Here is a 23,591-nt window from a genome sequence, read left to right as displayed (position 1 = left end):
AGACACAAGCGGCAATACGATATCATTCCGCCTGTACTACACAGATATAACCCATGTGCCTCGCAAAAACAGCCGATACGTCTGCTGGAACCTGTTGGTCCTGACAAGGTATATTTAAGTGTAACGGATACGTTTGTTGGACGTACTGTTCTGACAATGTAGATATAAGTGCGACCGTTATGTCTGCGGAAACGTGTTGGTCCTGAAAAAGTAGATATAAGTGTCACCGCTACGTCTGCGGGGACGTATTGTTCTGAAAATGTAGATAAAAGTGTCACCTCTATGTCTGCTGGAACGTTTTGTTCTGACAAGGAAGCGTTGTGTCTGCGGAAACGTGTTGGTCCTAACAAGGTAGATATGAGTAAGGTTGGCAATGCTGTGTCTCATTTTCGGTGTTTGTTAAGCATTGATCCGGATGCATTTTGTTTGTTACATTTTGGGATGCTTGGCTTACCTCTGTGGTTTCCACTGATCTATGCCACAGTCCATGTGTTATGCCGCAAGGAAGGAATCAGTTAAAAATTACATATGTCAAGGGCGAGTATAGAGTCCTGTTTGGTGACTAGAAAGAGGTATTAGATTCCATCTTAATCACCAAGTTTGGTGAAAACCAGTAAAATGACGTGCGCAAAGTGTTTATTAATATTCACATCTTAATGCATATATCAATGAAGTTAGTATTTAAAACAGAAAGACAATTATAAATATGTGTTTTGCATTTTGAGAGAACTAACACTAATAATTTAAATAACCAATCTTCCAGGTACATTCCAGATCACAAAGTAAAGACAAACTACGGCCCGTTTAGTCGGTACTATATACAGCAGGACTTGGACGAAGGCCACCACATTACAACTTCAATACCCATTGATGATGTAAGGTTATTTCGTTGTACCACAATGTTATTTTAAGACTTTTATACCACGCTTTTATAAATGATTGTGCATGAATGGCTATGATTCATCATTATTATTGTTTATTACATGATCTATAAATAGACAGTCTCTTATTAGTCAAAACAGCCAACGACGAATCAAAATTAACATCATATCCATTGGGTTCTTTTTATAATTACGATCGTCATATAGATTATCATTATATTAAGCAATTCAATGTGTGTCCGCTTTGGTTCTTAGTTTTCTCTTCGTACTTATATTGCGAACAAAACGGAAACCAATCCATTTCATGTTTTTGCCGGTCTGGTTCATAGTTTTTTCATCACCACTTGTTTGTTCGCGAATTTAACAGAAACCGATCTATTGACAATTCCTGGAAAAAGGCTGCTTGCTGTCAAAGTTCAGACAATATACAATAAAATGAAGTTTAAAAATATTGTCATATAATAAAACGGCTGCGCCTTGTTCAATATTCCTTCCTATCAGATCATTTTCAATGGCCCAATGGTCAATATTTGCATAATATTTGAGGTATAGGTTATTCTTTTTTTAGAAGTGTTTATGCAATTTAATCGTTCACGTCTGTCACAGTCCTTTAAATAAATGATAAAGTAAGAACTGCACTTTATTGATAGTGACTTCTTTAGCCCCTACTCTTGCAAATGAGAACGTCAAATGAGACGGTAAGAATGCAGGTATCAATAGTCTAGTATTAAGTATTTTGCCGACTTAATAAACTTATGTTTTACACCACTATCATCTTTTTTTACAATTTTCGTGTATTTCCTACAGCACTTAACACTTTATTAGGACTGTGTAGAATGATCCTTATAGTTAGATCCGTTATTTGACAAACTATAACGTGACAACTTTGATATGTACGGCCAATACGTATTCATGCCTTTGATTCTACCAAAAAGTGCACAAGAACAACCATTATCACAATTAAGCGCCCAATAATTCGAAACATATACTGCCACCTCATTTGTTCAAAATATAATTATATAAACACTATAAATTTGAATTGTATATCTAAATCATTACTTAATATATTTGTAAGTTATACATATATTTTTATTAATTTTTAATCCATATGTGTGTTAAGTAACTATGCGATTTGATATGTATTGGCCCTAATGTTATCACTGTTCTCAGTATTCATTTCTTATTTGTTTGTTCTGAATATAGTTGCATCTTGAATTAAATTATCCTTTTCACAATGTCTGGTAACTACAAAAACTTTTCATTTTAAAACCGTCAATATATGTCCAACTCAGTTCATTCATCGGTGAAATAATATATCTCTAACAATCATAACTTGTAGAAGTTTTAAATTCACACATGGAGAAATGTGCATTTAATATTTATTCCAGGGATTGATTTAATATAAATATTTACTGAAATATTATTGCATTACCGCAACCCTTTTTGGAAATTCAATTCTAAATCAGAAGTACCATCCAGCTATAATTTAGTTTAAGGTTTTTTTTCTTACGCCTTCGACTCTGTATAGAGTATAATCGATGAGTTCCCGTTTCAGCAATTACCCACCTATCACCTTTTCCATATCAATACATCTTCATTATTCATGTTTTCCTGGCAAAGAGAAAATAAGTCTATGAATTCAATCTAGCACAGGGCGGTAAATGCATTTATGTTTTCTTAAAATGAACGTTCCATCTTTAGTTCTACTTCCCAGCTATTTCAAGCCCACTTGATAGATGATAATGGCCTGACTCTTGACGGTGTCTTGTGTCAGCAGGTTTGGATCTGCTGACAGTTGTTTCAGAAGTTAATTCGGAGAGAAAATAAAAGTGTCCATCAGGATAAAACTCAAATAATGCAATTTTTCTATCAGGCAGTTTAATGTTGTGAAACACATAGGTTTGTTTGATCAAAATTGTCCAATAACAGCTCTTTCGAACGAATACAGAGACGGCACTCTTCTTTGCATTCTAGCAATTGCAAAGTTGAACGAAACGTTTATTGGTTGGTCAGCATTTATCAAACAAAATTATGTATGACATTTTAAACTAACCGAAATATAGCATGTGGAACACTGATCAGCATTTAATTCCTATGGCTCTAGGCGTCCATAATTATGTTTTTAGCTGTGTATCAGAGATCTTTAGAGCAGTCCCTAATCTTCCTGGCCTTCGTTACAATTGATTAGCCGATTCGAGTAGTCATTGACAGTTGTGTACATCACAACCTTTAAACAGGCTTGATCAAACCATGTACGCTGAATTTCTTCACTTTTTTGAAAAAAGACTCGCTTCTTTACGATTGAATGTTTCTGACATTATAAAGGGTTTTGAGGCGTCTAGCTGTGTCCGTCTGTCATTCAAGAGGTTGTGAGATCGAGCAAAACCATATGCACTTGATCTTTAAAAACGATTTCAGCACTTTTTATTCCAAAGAAACTGACGTTAGAGTGACGTAACTCAACTTACATCTGTCTTCACAACCAAGCTAAAATGAACTAATATAGGCTAATTTAAAAAGAACATTTTCAGTTGCAGGACGACAAGTGTCTGTTTACAGAGCCTGGCGACCAAGCAATAACTGTGCATGTTGAATGGGTTGACTCACATCTGCTAGCCACGCCCACTTATCACGCCTTTGATGACGCGGACAAGCTACAGAAGCAACAGATGAAGTAGGTCCTACTAAAGTTATTGATGGTAATAGGTCATGTTGATTATTACTTTCAATCATATCGTTGTGAATACAATTTTGCCAAAGAGAGAGTAGGAATAAACCAAGCACTCCCAAGAAGTTCTATGATCGTGTGCATAAGTCCACCAATCACATATATTCTTTTGTCTTGTTCGAAAGCCCAGCAACTATGATCTTATTCAAATTTATAGGGCCATTGGAAAGCACAGACAATAGACAAACATAAAAGAGACAACCTTTATAATGATCAATAAAATGCTTATCATAATAAAGTGTGGGATATCGATTTGAAACGATCAACACAGTCACATCTATAATCGCTCTTAAAATCGATACATTTGAACAAATTTCATCTTGAATATGCCGCAAGTGTCGCAAAACGCCATTTTCAGTTGCCTTATTGCATGTTTTGTTAGTTGCAAATAGAAATAAGAAACAATTTAGTGTACAATTCACATTAGGTATGTGTGTGTATGATGCAATCGACATATAGTAAAGCAGAAGTTGTGAAGTCATCGGACACTATTAAGAAGTCTTATATGAAAGTGATATTAAAAATAATCGACCGGATTATCTTTTTCCGCAGAGAAGAATAATAAATATTGAGAATAAACAAGCCATCATTTACTCAGTCAATAATAAAAGCCAGATGATATTTAGACACTCCTTAGTGTATTCTTACCAAAATAGAGATCTTCCTTAGGCCACACCAAATTCATATGTTCAAAAACATGTGTTTCTGTTACTGTTGGCTTTAATATTGCGTTTTAAGTGATTCTTTTCGGTTCGAAATCGGAATGATGAACAATGATTCAATTAACTATTATTTGATTCAGGTCATAATACAAGTGACCATAATTTTACCTTATAACACCTATGCAGAAGAAGACATCTTCCCTTTAATAAAAGAAACATGGTTCATTGTTTGGTCTAAATTGATGTATCAAAGTCATTTTTGACCAAATTCTGACTAAACAACACTTTTATACAAATATCTTTTCACGAATAGCATATCAACACTGGTCCGGATAGACAAGAAAATAGGTAAGCCTAACCTAGGTTTATCCCCTTAATTTCTATTATCTTTTACAGTATAATCAGGATTCCAGGATTATAAAACATCTCACTGACCATAAAGGACTCTTACTTACCCATGTACATTTTGATAAGAACATGCCATAGCATTTACTGTGATAATTACAACAATATAAAGTCAAGAAATTTAAATGTATATGGAACATGATATTTGATGAAACCAGTGTAAAACATCCGAAATCAATCCTAATGAATGTCTTAATACAGTTGCAAATGATCTAAAAGTGATTCAGGTAAATTAATATTAGTCGTTTCAAATTTTTTCCTTAAAGCAGCGTTATTATTAATGATAAACGTCATTTTTAAAACATGTTTTAATTAAATTTAAAATTTGGTTTGTCCATATAATGTGTGTACTAAAACGGATGAATAAATTGTATGTATTCGGACATTTCCCAGTGTCCTTTAGAGTTTCAGTTTAAGACTGCATTCAAATGGGTTTAAGGGCAATTTTTCATTTTTATTTATATTGATTATAAGAAAAAATATTTTTCGCTCTTCGTTCGCTTTTGGTTTTATGAAAACTGACAAATTTGTATTTTTATTTGTTTTTCGCTCGCTCGCACCATTTTTATTTGGCAAAAAATCCGAAGAACGAAACAATTATTTGGTGTGGCCTTAAATAAGAGTGTTTATTCAAGCTTGTGACCTGAACTGTATATGGCGTTGTCTTGGGACCTCTTTTATTGTGTCTTTACGTCAAGGGTTCTCCATGAACGATCTGATAACCATAGTAATGCAATATTGATTAAGAATGACATTCTCACCTAATAATATATTCAGACTCCATGCTTTTAAAGAAATTAACTATTACTCTAGGGCTCATTTCATGTATTATAAATACATAAACTCCTTATGCTGATGTAAATATGCCAAGATGAGAAAGAAAACCAGCAACATACTTTAAACAGTGGTATACTGTATTTACTAAAAGTGTTTACAAAAGAAATACATTAATACTTGTAAATAATATCTCAAAATTCTGCACTGCTCCTTTGAATGCCGACTGAGCTTGATCCACATGTAATATTTTTTACAAAATATGAGCACTTTTTTAAATCAAATAAGATTTTAAGAAGTATTCCAACAATGGTTTTGATATAATCCTCACAGAAGGAAATCGTTTTATCCAAAGGTTTAGAAAAATTGCTAAAACTGGCGAAACTTTTATAAAGACTTATAAATGAACATTACCTTTTCCACAAATGCCCAGTTCAAAGAAGTTTACCCTGTCGTATTTAATGCAAATATGTTAGAGGAAATTCAGGAACATTCTAAGCAAATCTTGACTTGCACAGGCTAAAGTATGACAAAGTTAAACATAGACAACGAAGTACTGAATTTTGACGTATATATATATAACAATGCGCATAGCATAACTGATTAGTGTTCTACTTCTACATACAATAAGTAAAACATATGCGATCTAATTTAAAACTAAAAGTATATATATATTCTTCAAACTAATCGATGCATAACTTACTGTATTGTTTGTTGAATGTGTGTTGTCGTAAAATGTCGACGAGCTAGTCAATTGATGTTTTCTCTGTTCATGTAATGTACTTTTGTAAGCTTAATACATAGTAAAGTATATGGACACATAATCAAATATGGCCGGTTTACAAGTAAATATCCCTTGCATCCATAGTTTCAAATATAAATGCTTGCATTGTTTTATTAGTAACCAAAATGCTGAGATGTAGCACATCATAAAAGAAAACTACAAAAGATTTCAATTCATATATATAAGTATCGACATAATTATATCTTTATATTAATACAAGTGTAAACTCTCAATCTCTTTTGTGATTTCTGCGAAGAACATGTCGAAACACAGGAACATATATTCTGGTAATGTAGAATTGCCTAAAATATGTGGTCTCAATTCGAAAGAAACTTTGATAATATTTCTAATTCGATTATATTAATTTTAAAAACCCATGTTTCTTTTTTGTGATTTTGTTTTTGTTTTTGTGTTATATGTCTTTGCCGTTTACCCTGTGTCATTAAACGGGGTTTATGTTAAAACTCTTTGCTACTGAGCTTGTTTCTGTAGTTTTTCACATACATATTGGTCTATCCTAGCAATCACAACATAAATCAATAATAAACTATTAAGACTGCTTTATTTTATATATAAATATTATTTTTATATTAAGCATGAAAAACAGAAACACTATACCGGCCAATAACATCCTTTTTGAAATATGTAAAAATAAAGCGCGAAACGGATCTACAAAATAATGAACTTCCATTATACATATGGCATCTGCTAAACAACTACATCAAATCCATAAATGTGTATCTGAAAAAATACAAAAACAAGCCACGTGTTCGAAAGTTTAAACATAAATCCCGTTCAATGGTACGGGGTCAACGCCAAATAAATACCTTCTTTAGACTGCAAAACTGATATGTCTACATATGGCTTTATTTTGCTGTGTTATATAATGTTTGCTATTATTGAAATAAATATGTACGTGTATATATATAATTACAATCTATATTAATATTGTCTTATACATTTCAGGAGAGAAATACTTGCTCTTCAGTCTGAGAATCTCGTGTTGGAGAAGCAGCTTCACAGCTATCAAATGTCGCTGGCAAAGTTATCTGACAAGGACTCTGGAATTTCGATCGGAAGTATTCACGAGAAAGCGTCCACCATATTGAAACGGCCGCCTGTTTTTGCAGAGAAAAGACCATCAGGGGACAGACGAAACAGTGTAAATGAGAAGTCTACCAATCCGAGAAAGTATCATGTACCCATGTCTCCTGACGTCTTTTCGGACAAATATTCCTCTCCCCTGGATAGGGTAAAATCTCCTGCTGAAAAGGTACCCGCTTCTAAATACAGCAACTTACCAGAACAATACGCATACTTAAGAAAGAAATCCAACCGAAAGTCTATGCTTGCAATTGACAGAATACAACCGTCTGGGGACAAACTTAATTCAGTGTTCGAAAAATATGACCAGCAAGCAGAAAAACCCTACAAACCCGCTTATAAATACGGCGGCATGGCGGCTGAAAAATATGGCGTTTCCATAGAAAGAACTCACTTACGTTTTGAAATGTACAACTCTTTGTCTAAACAAAACGTCTTTGACAAACAAAATTCCCAAACCGATAGATATCCCATTGCTGTAGTGAAACCACATTCATATTTAGACAAATATGGCTATGCATTTGATAAGTATGTTGATCCCTATGGTGACCCTGCAAACAAACACAGCATTTCAGAGGATTACAAACATACCGACGTTGACAAATATGATTCGATTAAAGACAAAATGTATTCATCGGAGAAATTTAACAGCTCGAATGACAGAGCATTCAATACCGCAGAAATACCTTATGAAATTGATGACAAATATTCCACAGCGGTTGATAAGCCATACCCGTCATCCGAGAAATACGTCTCACCTCCTGGAAAGTCTTACCGATCATCTTCTGAAAAATATAATGCAACAATAAATGAACGAGCAAATATATCAGAAAGATAAAAAACATTGGATTCCACTTATTCGAATGCAAATATATATGAACATAAGCGTGACCGGTACAAAGCCCATGACAGCCCCAGACCGCCCTCACACGGCGAAAGAAAGGGCTCAAGGAAAAGTATTAAGCGGAACGAAAGAAAGAGTTCCAGAGAGAGAGGCAATGAGAGGGACAGTACCCATTCGGAAGTGGAGATGTCGTACCGGTACAAATAACCCACATAGACAAAGCTACCCTGCCCCTCTTCTAAACAATATGGTTTAATCAACATTATCTGATAAGCCATACAATAATATGTAATTGTAATAAATATGTACAGTTTGTTTGGTTGTTGGGATGGTATTTGTATGTGTTATACAAAGTGGCGAAAGTGCACTTTCGTCGATGTAAATCCGATTTGAAATGATTTGATCAAATGGCTGTACCATACATCTGTAGATTATTTACAAAGTGCACATTTCTAAAAATAAACGGATATTTGATTTTGAAATATTTCATACTATTAATCTAATAACGCAGCTCACCGTTACGTCAAATATTCATAATCCGCTCTTTTAACCCGATCTCCCAAGATATAGCTCGTCGAATTAATGCAATTCGGTTTTAATGGCACAAATCATCTTACTCTGACTTGTTAAGTATCTTATTTGACTACGCTGAAATATTTCTTTTAACTTTTCCAAAACAACAAACGGATTTTCGTTGATTCTGACGGTAGGATACGCGTATAGTAAAGGGTCATATGCTCGGTTGATCAAAGCTCCGATTCAGAAGTTGCTTGTCGTAGATTGTCCTGATACACTGAAACATTTGGTATTTCTTTAGGATCGGTTCACGAAATAACCTTTTCTGTCATATCTGGGTATAAACCAATATTGTCTGAATTTGCCAAAGTGACTATATGGATTTACCTCATATAGACAATTTAGTTTGAGCCTTCTTTTAAAAAAAAAACATATCTAGGTCAAAGTTAATGTACCAACTTGTCGTAGCATAACTTGTAAGTTCGGCATGACACAAGTCGACCAGACTACATTATACCATCAGTGTGAACGATGCACGTTACCAGACTCATTATTTTAATAAAATATAGTATATATCACAGGTCCTCATATAATACAGAAATCAACGAGTTGTGTACTTTATAATGGAGAGTGCCAGATAATTTCTATAACATGCTTCTGTCAGGTAAAATAATAACAAAAATACCTTCTTGCTAGAGTTGGGCCGAAAACCGAAAACTGACACAGCAACGCTTTTTCCCGCTCCACATGAATTGCAGAAAAGTAATACCCGGCAGAATTTAAAAACAAAATATATACGTTATCGGTTAAATTCCCTTTATAAGCAGAATTGATAATTAGATTATATGCATTATGAATCACAAAACATTTTTGTTTTGTATTAAATATTGACGTCACAGCAAAATATAATGTTGTTTATGGCCATGGCGCCATTTCTTGTTTGAATACCGAAAGTTACCAATGTTTCTCATACAATCTAGAGGAAATCTGAAGAATATCTGGAGGAAATAGCATGATATAATCTTAAAACGTATGTGGAATATGAGCTTTTGTAATCAAATATTTTTTTTTTACAAAAGAAACAAAATTCTAAATAAACGTATAAATAGCTGGTATATTTCAAATTAAGAAACTGTTATTTCAAATATATTGTTTAAAAAATGCGGAGTGGTTCTGTTTTATAACACATGTGTAATAGTAAAAACGTGAATGTTATATTAATCCGGAAAAAGGCCTAAGCATGTGATAAAGTCACGTTTTCTAAAGATTTATTTGACCCCTATGATTTATTAAATCTGCATTTTAGAACAGCAATATACCACCATCATCAACTTCACAAAATATATGGCGATACCCCTATGACTATGGAATAATTAGCTTTATGTTTTCAAAAAGTGTAAAAACCACTTCTTGGTTCAAATCAACTGCTTTTGAAATGTTAAACAGTCTTGATTTACGATTTAATTGGTGATAACTTGTTCGCTTCTCTTCGCAATCAGAATTGGAAATTGTTTTTGTTTTCAATCGTTCTTGTCGAGAATACCGATAATGCAAGTAACGCATATTTGAATCATCAGGGCGAATTAAGGTACTCTTTATATGGGTTGAAGCTATTCCTAGCCGGGGAAACGGCGACTAAAATCATGTTTCGACGTTTGATTGTCATGAAACTATGGAGACGTATTTTTTGGAAGACATGCATCGACTGTCACTTTATATTGATCATTTACTTTAAAAGATTACTGTTTCCCAAGGATTTAACACACTCTCTTGAAACGCTTTCATATGTTAACGTTCTGTTCCAATGCGATGTATCAACTTTATGATGGAGCTACATCATTATATATCAAGTCATGACCCAGGTAATAATTTTAGATTCCAGTTCAAAAGGTAATATTCTCGGTGAAAATGCCTCATGTATGCTCCGTATGATTACATTACAACATGATTTCGATATAATGATCATCGTTATATTTCAAATGTGTTGCCTTTTGAAAATTATATGACTTTTTTATTTCATTTTTCTAAGTAACTTTCATCTGATGAAGATCAAATGAAGTCAAACCGGGCTTTGAATAGCTAGGGTTTGTCTTGTTTTAGGTATTAAAGGATATAGCTTTAGAGATGTGCCTTTGAACAAGGTCTTTGTTATCTACTAGTATTTATATTTGGTTCTTCGATTTGTCCCTGGAGTTTCTAGTGCATTATTTAATCTGGAATAATTATTATTTTAATTAAATGCAAAAACAGAGTCAGGTATTATTAGTCAATATAGGTACTTTAGTGTTTGGCTACTAAGTCTGTTTATGGAGTGTTGGTTTGTGATTTTGTCACCATATCTGACTGATACCGATTAACTTAATAGGATACTTTATTACATTGTAAAATAATTAACCCTACTCCTCTGTTTACGATGAGCTATAATTAAAATAATATAATGCCACTTATATGATTTATTTATCAAAAATATGAAGTGGTGATCTTTTACCTAGGAGTCTGACATAACCCGCGTTGTTTTCTATCTTAACGGTATCTGGTATGATAATAGCATATGATATTTAGCAAATGTAAAATTCAGGTGTCATTGCTTTCAAGAAGTCGTAAAAGTGAAAAATGATGATAAATGCCTGTACGCACATGTGTGTAAAGGACACTTATCATAGTTTCACACATAGTTTTTACAGACCAATGTTTAATGTTTCTGTTGAAGGCCTCCTTGATATGTCGGAAAAGGCACATCGAATCACAACAAGACGAGCCTATACTATTCCGATTGCTTAAAAAAATTAATATACCAAGCGTAACAACGTGTATTAATAATGATTTAAAATAATGAAAGTTCATTAAAAGAAAGAAATTAAACAATTACGTTATAGTTCAAGTGAAGTCTATAAGAATGATTTGGAAGAGCGAGCGTAGCGAGCGAGCCCAGCATCGTCAATTAAATTGACAACTCGGTGTTCTAACTGTTCTCACTGATATAAAAGCGTGTTTTCAGACCATGGAGAACCAAATTATTCAATTTCCTCATGATTACGCGAAGTATATTATTGGAGGCCAATAAACGATTTAATTGTCTGTAAAAAAAAGGTTATAATCTACATCGAAAGTAACCTTGTAGCCCGAATTTGATCCTGTTACAAAGTACTTAAATTGTTCAAGAAAGTGGGTGCTTTCAACATTTATTTAGCGAACCACCTAAGTCTGACAGCTCATTCGTTACTTATTCTGTCGTTGAACTTTCTTTTGAAAGAATATATTCTGAAATCACTACTTGGCTGCAGCAATATCGATTTCAAATCAACGGCACCATCCGCTTATTGCAATGGATGAAAGTTTCCGGTAAAAAAACCTTTCCCCATTAGTAAACAATCATAACTCATCATATCGGCTTAGAACAAAATGACAAGCCTACATGATTACAAGTCAATAAATGCAGTATACGCTTGAATTCACTATCTTTATCCTAAATAAAATATTTATCTCAAAGATGGCATTACGCCATTTTATCTTTACTGAAATTAAGAATAACTCTTTTTCCTTTGCGTGTTCAACATTGATTACGATGACCATTTTATCTGGAAAACAGTAATTCAATAAAGAATTAAAGTTGTATCGAAACATCTCAGGGTTAAAACTACTATGTATACAATTCAGCTGCTCATTACATTAAGTTTTTGTTGACAATGCCCACCCTTGACAAAGTTTCATATTAATTCAATTGAAATAAAAAGTTTTTGATTAACATTTTAATTTGTCTTCATTTTTCACATCTCCACATATCCAGAATTTGTCCTTTATTTATCGTTTCCATTGCTTTTGGAAAAATGACCAATAGGATTGTCAGAAGCAGGTCCACGTTAGCGAATCATAAGTGCATTCCACTTATCATTATCACAAAAAGATCTAATCTGTCATCGACTTTCTCATTCCAAACCGAAACATATCACTTGTAAGCCTTCTTTTTGCAAAAATATTTTTTTATCAATGAATTCCTTAATAAGGTTTCACTATAATTTTATTCTTTTCACAATGACGTCATGTTGTAGTTCCTCTCCATTTTATTATCATTAGTCATAGTTTTACAAGCGTCTGGACTAAAGGATGAGTTGAGTAAGCATCTGATCTTTTCTCTCATTTATTCATGACTTTCAAAACGTAAACAACGATATTCTAACACAGAATAGATAGTTCAATGCATAACAAAAAATACAACAATCATTCAGATGAATTTTGACACTCACGAACATCAATGTAAAAAGTCTTTATTTTATCATTATTATTAATACAACTATTTTAATCTTAACTGATATCGTGTAATAGTAAAGGTTTATTTAATTTACTATTTAAATAAATGCTTTTATTTGAACATACCACCTGTAAGCTTTTGCCGACATCCATGTTAAAAGTGTTTCTGACAATGTATTACATACATGTAAACGGTGACAAAATAACGTCACAATAATGGCGTTAAATTAATGTTGGCGGCGACGTACTTTCTTCACATGTGATATGAGTGATTCATTAGTGTTACGTTCTGTCTCATGATCTAGATGATATTCAAGTTAAATATATTTTACCGAGAACAAAGTATGTCTTACAAAGTGGAATGTGCTTTTATAACCCGGATAAAAAAACGACCTCAAAAGTAGATAAAGTTTTACAGGGAACAAAATTTGTCATCTTCATTAGAACGATTTACCAAGCACAATTTACATGTTATCCAAAGAAAATATATGTTTAATAAATGTGTTGTAGTAAAAAAACAAAAACAAATCCGGGTTGTATTTTCTGGAAAAAATAGAACTAAGAGTATGAACTGTTTTAAAACGTTCTAAACCTTTAATGAAAGTAGTAGTCATGCCGCATATTAGCTCATCACATAACATATATCAGTTGCAAGTATGTATTTATATTCGCATATGTATGTGAACAATGAACTGACATTATTAACGTAAAATAACTATCTTTAAAGCCTCAATAATGGCATAAAGTCCTTCAAAAGGCAACGAAAAACCATGAAACCACCTCTGTAAAGCGTCATTAATCTAGCAGCAATTTAGAGCTGTCAGCAGCAAAACTTTTAGAACAAAATAAGCATAAAATAACAAAAAAGCGAAAATTCTTTGGATGACTTTGATGTATGTCCATTCAGAGAAAACGCTTCAAACGTCTACCAATTAGGAAAGTGCCAATAAATAATTAAAAGCTGCGAAAAGGCGACTTGTAAATATACGTGTCATAGTGATAAGATATGGATCGAAAGGCAAACTTTATCATAAAAAATATCCAGTGCAGGGGAACAATGAATGATAATAATATTATCTGCATGTTGTGGTTCTAATTTTGTTTTTTGTTGAGATAAGTCGGCAGAGTGTCGTTAAAAGTTATGCCCCTTACACGTTGGAAAAACTTTGTAATAATGAGAAAACTTGGTTTAGTAAAGTTAAGAGTATGATCCATTTACATTAGAAGAAACGTTTTCAAGGTGAGATAATTGGCAAGGTAAAGTTAAAGTTTAACATTGAAAAACAGTTTGATGTTATATAAATCGACAAAATTGCATAAAGATCATTCCCCTTTACATTGTCAAACAATGGCTCGGTAAATCAAATCTTGAAATATTGCAACAGTACTTGACGGTAAGATGACTTGTTCTTACTAAATAGTAAAAGAATAATTTTTCGTTCACTAATGGTATAATTTTACCATTGTTTTTAATGGCAAATACGGCCCGTATTCCGACAGTAAGTATAAGTTGTTTGAACGCCCAAATGAGCTTTCCTTTCACTTACCGTTCCATGGCCTTAAACCAAACATGTGTTGGTCTAGCTATGTTGATGCATGATTTGTCGATCTGTAATTCTTGAACGTTTTGCGTATATCGCTCACTGTATTTTTGTCTTTTGAGCTCAAGCCTTGTGTCTCCTTGTTGTTAAAGTTTCCCTTATATTGTTACGAAACAAAAATTTCGACTTTTAAAAAAAATGTCTAGAAGTGTATGAAAAATGAAGGTCTTATTTGATTTATTATGTGGCGCAATAAATCTTTTACCACTGCTGGAGCTCGGTTGTCGCTGCATAATGATTGGAAACGCTGTGAATCGCAGCGTGGACGTGTCACAAATTCATTAAACATTAAAATAACCAATTTAGATCAATGTGGTTATTAAGTTTTCACTAATTAACTCATAGAAAATTATCATGCATTACATGTAGCTCGTAGGTTCTTTGAACATAAGGTTTTGACATGCCTAAACAATAGTAAAAACACAACCAAGAAGAAGAAGAAGAGAAAGAGAAAAGAAAGAAAGAAGAAGAAGAAGAAGAAGAAGAAGAAGAAGAAGAAGAAGAAGAAGAAGAAGAAGAAGAAAAAAAAAGAAGAAAAATAATAATAGTCATTATTATAACCAAATCGCATCGATTCCATTCTACAACATGACTTACAAACACATTAAGTCACCTTAGATGATCTGGGTGGAGGGTAAGATACCAAATGTAACAAAGAAAAATATTAACCTTGTCGGCTATGCTTTTCTTAAGTTTTAAACTGTAAAAAGAATTATGTTGAGTTTAGCTTTGTAGTTCGTTTGTTTTCAGAAACGTGTGAAACATCCTGAGTTGATGAGTATTCATTTTAGGATATATATCAAGCAATCACCTTAATTCACTTAAATAAAAACGAACTATTGATAAAAACGCTGTAGCCTTATTTAACTTGCACTTCTCGAGTCTCTTTTGAAACTTTCCCATCGTTCCTCTAAATCTAAATAAGCGCAATCACCAGATTCCCGTCAATGCAATTCAAATTAGAGTTGATTTTCTGCACCCCATAGCATTATTTCTCTTCAGTAAGTAATGTGATTAACTGTGCACAAGCCGTCCCGTATATTTCAGTCTTGCGTGTCTTCTGTGCATCATAAAATCTGATTTATTATTGTATCATTGAATAAAAATACACTAAGGCTTGAGCTGCAATGCCTGTCCGTAGATTCCATTGTATCACTGAAGTAGTAGTATTCAGAAATTGCAGTGTGTGATGGGGAGGAATCTCATGATACAAATAAGTAAAACATGTTCAAACGTCTCCATGAAATTAACACATTTTCCTTTTTCCTTGTTCGTTAAATACTACCAGTAACCTAGAATCTCTTACAAGTTAAGGCAATACTTAAAGAATTAAAGGTGCTCTACTATGGCAATCAAGCATTATAAGTGTGTATTCGTGCAATGCAAACTCAATGTTAAGCTTATTGAGACAGAAAGGAAAAACGTAAATGTTTTACAGATATAATAACCTTTCAAACATAGGCATGAAAATGTGTTTTTTATTTAGGTCATCGAATATAAAAGGTTTATAAATGTAACGAATAATAGCCTTTGCCTCAATACGGTATTTTTCTAATCATCTCCTGGAATAGTTTATGTCAAGGGAGAAATATATTATTCCATGTCATCTTATTGTTGTTACTGTCTTATTTCAACGGATTACGATACCGAGCTTGTTCTTATTTTAAAAGCCTATAATTTAATAGAAATTCCCTGTTGATTACATTATTGAATTAACCAAAACAGTCAATGTATTTGAAACAAAGTGCAATCCTGGTATAGCCAATATTAATATCCAATTATCTTTCGGAAAAAAGTAGTATAGGAGTTTTAGTTCTTGAAATATGAATGAATTACATATTTTATTTACTGTTAGCAAACGCTGGACGAGTATGTCGAATTAGTCAGAATGGTGACGTTCAAAGGCGATTTGACATGAACAAAAAATGTTACATTTTCGTAATATTTCTCTAGGTTTTGTATAATTGTATCATTTATGTTTCATATCTGTGTCTAAAACTTCTTCTTAAATATCATATGTATCCTGACCCAATCGACGAATTGGTCCTGTACTGTTATTGTGTTGATTACCATTTTCGTATGGTTTAAACCAGCAGTTATTGTTTATGCAAAGGTTTATTTTTTATAAATTTGCAGATGAGTTGATTTTTTTCTTGAAATCAATGATAACAATGGCGAAGTTATATATATTCCTTCCTTAAGCTCGATAATCGATTTGATTATCAAGCGTTCACTTTTGTTCTTCCGGCAAACCTTGCAAACGGATGACAACCTCGAAGCGTACACGAATGGCGTCGTTTACAGCTACCATTAGTAGACCTTCAGTTTTATTCGGACAGAAGTACATTTGGGATATGTTTTTCAGTCTTCTGACAGCTGAAAATAAAGAGTGCCAGATCGACTTCTCGTTTACCTTTCATTACCGATAACACTTCAAGAGAATATAATCATTTATAGAAAATGCGCGTAATTCGATAATTCAATCAATATATAAGATGGAATACCTTTATTGGGCTGATGTTTTGAAAGTTTGCTCATGTATCTGGCGATTATCTCACAGAGTTGGAAATGAGGAAAACAAATTGCATTTGTGTTTTATTAGACAACCTGTAAACGTATGCCATGATGACGGAATTATCATATTTCACGTAAACATATTAAATTGGAATTCTTCGCTATCCCCAAACCAGCCGCTAAGCATCAGGACGAAAGTATACCAGCAACTAGTCGACATCGACATACTAGTTTTGACCATGTTTGCAATGTCAGGTACTTCTACACCATCGTGATTTCTTGCATATTTTGAGACATGTTAATTTTAAAAATCACAAATAAATGTTTATATAAGTAAGTACATCAATATAGACCTTTACAGGGAACTACAAAAATAGGTATGAGATTTGCAACTATCCAAGTTTGCTACGGTCTATCAATGTCTACCATTAGTATCTTTTCCATGTAACCTTTGCTGAAAAAAGAAGAATATCGATATTTCCACTATTTATAGCTAATAATTCGGTAAAGTTATTAATGGAACATGTTTGCTGTTTCGCAACGCGAATATCTCTCTGGCACATGAATAGGATTTAAATGCATTCCTTTCATCCTTGCACTAAGAGCTCTATGTGGTATGAAATGCTCTATGCAAAAGGTACAAGTCTTCAAGTCAAAGTACAGTCATAGTTATTCAGAATTATTTACAACGATGTATTGTTCAAATTTTATATAATAATTTCCAACAAATATAGTCAATTCTCCGATATCTATTTTTTTTATTCTTCAATTAATTACTGAAAACAAATAAGTGACCAAAATGATCATTGTAGCAGTAAGATTAGGATGGTTCAGAAAATCGCATAATATGCCTTAAAACTGCATGACAACTATTTTTTTAAGAACCGTTTTTACTAAATCAATCAATGATTTTTGATAATCAACCTTTAGTGCGTCTGAGAAATAATTGTCAGCAAACAATTGTGACATATGTGTCTATAGATAGACATCGCGATGTAAAAATCATGTTTAGGCAAATGTCGTCACAAAATTCTCATTTAGACAAACATCTTCAGAACGCAAAGCTATATCTACCTCGAAATATTTTTGTTACTGCAGGACAATTTAATTTATGTTATGAAAATAGCCCCATTGGCATATAAGCTATCCTCCATGAAACAAGGAAGAAATAAACATTGAATTTATAAGAAAAACTATTATCTGATTTTTTTGATGATTATGAAAATCAATATTTTAAAATGAAAATCACTTTAAATGTGCAAAGGACTGATTGAGCAGCGTAATACTATATATTGTTCAAATCTTTCAAATAAACTGCGATTACAACTCACTTGTCAGCGTGGAGGCTAAGTTGTTGAGTGGTGTTAGGTCTGCCGAGCTTCATGTTTATATTAAAAGATGCACTATTACACCCAAATAAGATTTACCATATTTAATACAATTGTTTAAATTAACCAAAAAGGATTAATAAATGTCGAAAACAATGGTTCTTACGAAGGATACTGTGTTTAATTTGAAAGAAAGGTGCAGAAAACACGGTATTTCTACCTTATGAGACAATAGTAGATCACAGTAAATCTTTTAGCATTCACAAATCAACAATATTTTTGCGTTTTCAGCTATTAAATACAGGATTATAAACTTGTTATCAGTAATTCATATTTTTCATAAATGCATTATTTAGCAAGAAGTTTAAGGTGTATCACTCAAATTTATGTTTGTTAAACATGTTTATGTATTGATTTTGAATAAGAGTGTTGCTTTTTAAGATTAAATAAGTTTTTGTGCTGGTCATTTCGGTATGTTTGCTGTCATATCAACTGTCATATCAACTGTTACAATTTAAAAGCTCCGCCGCATCCAGTGCTTCTGCACTTTGATAAGGTGCGAAATGAAACAAACACGCCTACTTATCATTCTTTTGACCGCTTGGACATCAATGTATATGGCAAGTTTGTGTCAGATTACATTGTGTAAATATATCTTTGACTATTTGTTTTAGACAAAAAGGTAGATTCGGTCAAAGTTAGACTTTCCTTGGGATGTTGATGATCAGCTTAAATTTTAAAACATTCGCACTGTGTAATTCTAAGTTAACATGAAGTCTTAACAATCGAATATTCTCTAACTTTAAGCGAACACAGCATTTCGATAAAACAACTGTCTTAATCCCTCGAGAATTATAAGAGACATACATATTACATTTTATCATGAAACTCATTTAGAATGTGCAACAGGCAAGGAAGCGCTATAGATAAGGGTAATCCTATAGTTCATGAAAACGGCTAGTAAAACTAATTTGACTTCAAAATAACAAATGTCTGCTGCACTGCAATAATAGTTATCATATATCTGTTAAAGCAAATGGCAAGAAAATAAACTTTGGATCTGACGGCAGATAAGGTATATATATTTCTTATGTAAAAGCCAGTGTGGTCATTTTAAAAGTTCAAGGATTATTTTATTCAATTTCGTCTTTGTTGTTTATTGCACTAGGTTAGAAGATAGTGATACATTCTTCTACTGTAAGGCGAGCACGTGGAAATGGCTCTTCGGTAACCTACTGTTGAACTATAGGACTCATTATTTAAGAAAGGAAGGTAGAGCGTCAAAAATGAGCAACGACCCGGGCTTTTCTGCGAACTCAGAAAACAATATAGTGATGCTTTTAAAACAAAAGTAGACCAATTTGCCCGTCTGACATTGAGAGAGATAGGGAACATGTCAAATATAAGTTCGTAAGGATGCACTTGATATTTCAAGAGAACATTAACATACGCAAGGTTTGTGCATGATGAATAACGCATTTGTTGACCTCAAAACAGAAACTGACACTTGTTACACAACGTCGGTTTTGCTCACTTAATTTTAAGACAATGACCTTCGGCGGCTTAAAGAGATCGCGTATGCGGATGTCTTTGAAAAGAACTATGAGGGAATAACCTAACTGGATGCCATGGCTCAAAACAGTAGTGTGAAAACAAAGTTGAAATATTCTGTTTGATTAAAATAGATATTTTTTCCATGAATCCACGTAATGCTCAAACGGTACGATTACTAGTTTCTGCAACAAACCTGACAATAATTGATTATCCTTGTTTGTAACAGTAGCAGTCATCGATATTAACATTGACTTATTTTTAAAAAATAATCGTAATATCTTAAAACATTTCAGTCAAGATAATTGCTTAGATAAACTTTTAATTCCCGAAGTGATTTAAACGTATCACAACTATTCATTTGAACACCGAGAATTTAGTATTTAGACCTCAGAGGTTTTTATTTTTACTTTTAACCTGCAACGTGTTGCAATTTATCAAACAAGAACGAAAACACCATATAATTATAAAAGCTTTTAGGGGGATTTCCAGATAAATTTAGAAGTACTATTCAACAGTAGTTTAGTCTTATGTTTGAAGAGCAGTATTTAGAATTTTCTAAATTGGATGGTCCCTGATAACCCTTTAGGATAAATTTCTCGCTATTGAACGCCCACTTTATATACACCCGCGGCATGATCACTTTCTTTTGAATGACCTAAACATGTTTGAATGTCTCCGACAATTGTTTCAGAACGACTTAATATTGATAGTAAAAAGTGTTCACCAGGATTAGACTATGGCGTACAACCTAAACAAAATTAATATGTTTTATCAATTAGTTTGTTGTTATGACCAACTTCATTTGTTTGAAAAAGAAAACCACATTTTTCCGCCCTTACAATCAGTTTTAAGAGCTGTCGGTAAATAGACATCCGACCATTCAATGTTCATTTACGGAATCACCCTGTGTTTCCAAGGAGTGGACTTGCTGCTGGGAACCACGCCTACTTATCATTCATTTGACCGCTTGGACATCATTGTATATGGCTATGTTTACAACTATTAGCGACGAAAGCACAGAGATAAACATAACACGTATATACTAAAATAGGCTAAAACAGACAAACATGAAACATATAACTTGCATTACTAACAATATGATACTTAATAAAACGTAATGTGGTATTCCCTTTTGAAACGATTAGCACTATTTCGTTAGATGAATACATTTCAACTTGATACTTGATCAATACCAAAATTGCCAATTTCGGGGAGTGGGGGTAGTGGCATGTTTACAAGTTGTGAATCGAAATACTGCAGAAAACGGGCTGTTTAAAGATTCGAAGATTGGAAGAATTTATGTGAGTATTGTGTTTTTACCAAACAGATGTAAAGAAACTGCCAAGTCATCATGAACTACTTATCTTAGATTATAGAATATTTATTAATAATGGACCAGGTCAATCTTCTTCCTAGGGAACAATAATCAATATTGAGAAACACACGCCATCATTTACATACTTAATAATAAGAGCCAGATGAGATTTGGCAACCCCTTTGAATACTCTCAGGGCAATAAAAGCCTTTATGTGAGATCGTTTATTCAGATATCTGATCTGCAATATATATTGCGCTGTCTTGGTGCCTCTTTTATTGTAATTTAACGTCGAGGGTTCTCTATGGAAGATCTGGCAACCATTTCGTAAGTATTGCAAGACTTCTGTAGAATAACATTCTCTCCTAAAATGTATTCTGTTCCAGTGTTTTATGAATGCTATGTCTTATCAATACAATGTCTTCGTATTTACGCCGAATGTTAATTCACATTGCTACAGTTTCTTTGTGTTCGGTGTTCTAGTTTTACACAGAATAAGGAATACAAACTATATTTTTTTGATCAAACATATGAATAACGTACTGTAGAGTCTGTTAAAAATACAATTATTTGAGCTTGTTATATTTATGGTTAAGGCTCATCGTAATCTTTTGTATCGCTGCATCATTTACTTGTCATAACTCAACAACTCACAAGTTGTGTGTGACCTACATATAATAAACGCATATTATACCGAAATAAATGATGATATCAATTACTCTTTCTTTCTGAAATTATCTAAAAGGGTAACTCACCTTTTAACTCCTTCAAAACTCGACCAAATCACCAAATGCCCCTAGCTTTTTACATACCTGCAGTTAAATACTTCAGTTGAAAGTTCAAGTATATACTGGTGTTGGCTAAGGACGGTGATTCTAATTTTAAAAATATCTTTTACTTTGTGATCGATTGACATAAATTGTGTACTTAGTGCACATTGTGACTTTGCGAACATTCGTGATATGGGGATAACATGTATGGTCAAGTTACAACCCCGTCTTCACTGTCCTTAAAAGCCGTGCATTCTTTTGCCAAAACTTAAAATAAAACAAGAGCTGTCACAGTATGTGACAAATGCCCCCGAATGTGACATTGACCTACGAACAAGGTCAGTACATAAAAAGTTGATCTTGCTTTTACGTGTCAAATACATATGGCAAGTTATTTTAAATTGCCTCTGAACATAAAAAAATACCACCCATACTTGACAACCTACACTGTTATGTCCTTATATTCAGAATTCCCTTGTGAATAAACACTTAGTGTATCTTTCACCTTAGAGGTAGGGACATGGGTCTTGCACACGACACTTCGTCTTCGTATGTGGAACACATGTAGCAAGTTATTTTAAAATCTGTCCATACAAGAGAAAATTACAGCCCGGACACGACAACCTATACCCTGACACGACAACCTATACCCTATGTCCTTGTATGCAGCACTCCATTGTGAATAAACACTAAGTGTGACCTTGACCTTTGAGGTAGGGACACGGGTCTTGCACGCGACACGTCGTCTTGGTATGTGGAACACATGTGGCAAGTTATTTTAAAATCTGTCCATACAAGGGAAAGTTACAGCCCTGACACGACAACCTATACTCTATGTCCTTATATGCAGCACTCCATTGTGAATAAACACTATGTGTGACCTTGACCTTTGAGGCAGGGACACGGGTCTTGCACGCGACACGTCGTCTTGGTATGTGGAACACATGTGGCAAGTTATTTTAAAATCTGTCCATACAAGAGAAAGTTACAGCCCGGACACGACAACCTATACTCTATGTCCTTATATGCAGCACTCCATTGTGAATAAACACTATGTGTGACCTTGACCTTTGAGGCAGGGACACGGGTCTTGCACGCGACACGTCGTCTTGGTATGTGGAACACATGTGGCAAGTTATTTTAAAATCTGTCCATACAAGAGAAAGTTACAGCCCGGACACGACAACCTATACTCTATGTCCTTATATGCAGCACTCCATTGTGAATAAACACTCAAGTGTGACCTTGACCTTTGAGGTAGGGACACGGGTCTTGCACGCGACATGTCGTCTTGGTATGTGGAACACATGTGGCAAGTTATTTTAAAATCTGTCCATACAAGGGAAAGTTACAGCCCGGACACGACAACCTATACCCTATGTCCTTGTATGCAGCACTCCATTGTGAATAAACACTAAGTGTGACCTTGACCTTTGAGGTAGGGACACGGGTCTTGCACGCGACACGTCGTCTTGGTATGTGGAACACATGTGGCAAGTTATTTTAAAATCTGCCCATACAAGGGAAAGTTACAGCCCGGACACGACAACCTTTACTCTATGT

This window comes from Mya arenaria, chromosome 8 (assembly GCF_026914265.1).
Source record: "Mya arenaria isolate MELC-2E11 chromosome 8, ASM2691426v1".
Lineage (NCBI taxonomy): Eukaryota > Metazoa > Mollusca > Bivalvia > Myida > Myidae > Mya > Mya arenaria.
The sequence above is the reverse complement of the archived record's forward strand: the minus strand, read 5'-3'. Positions refer to the sequence as shown.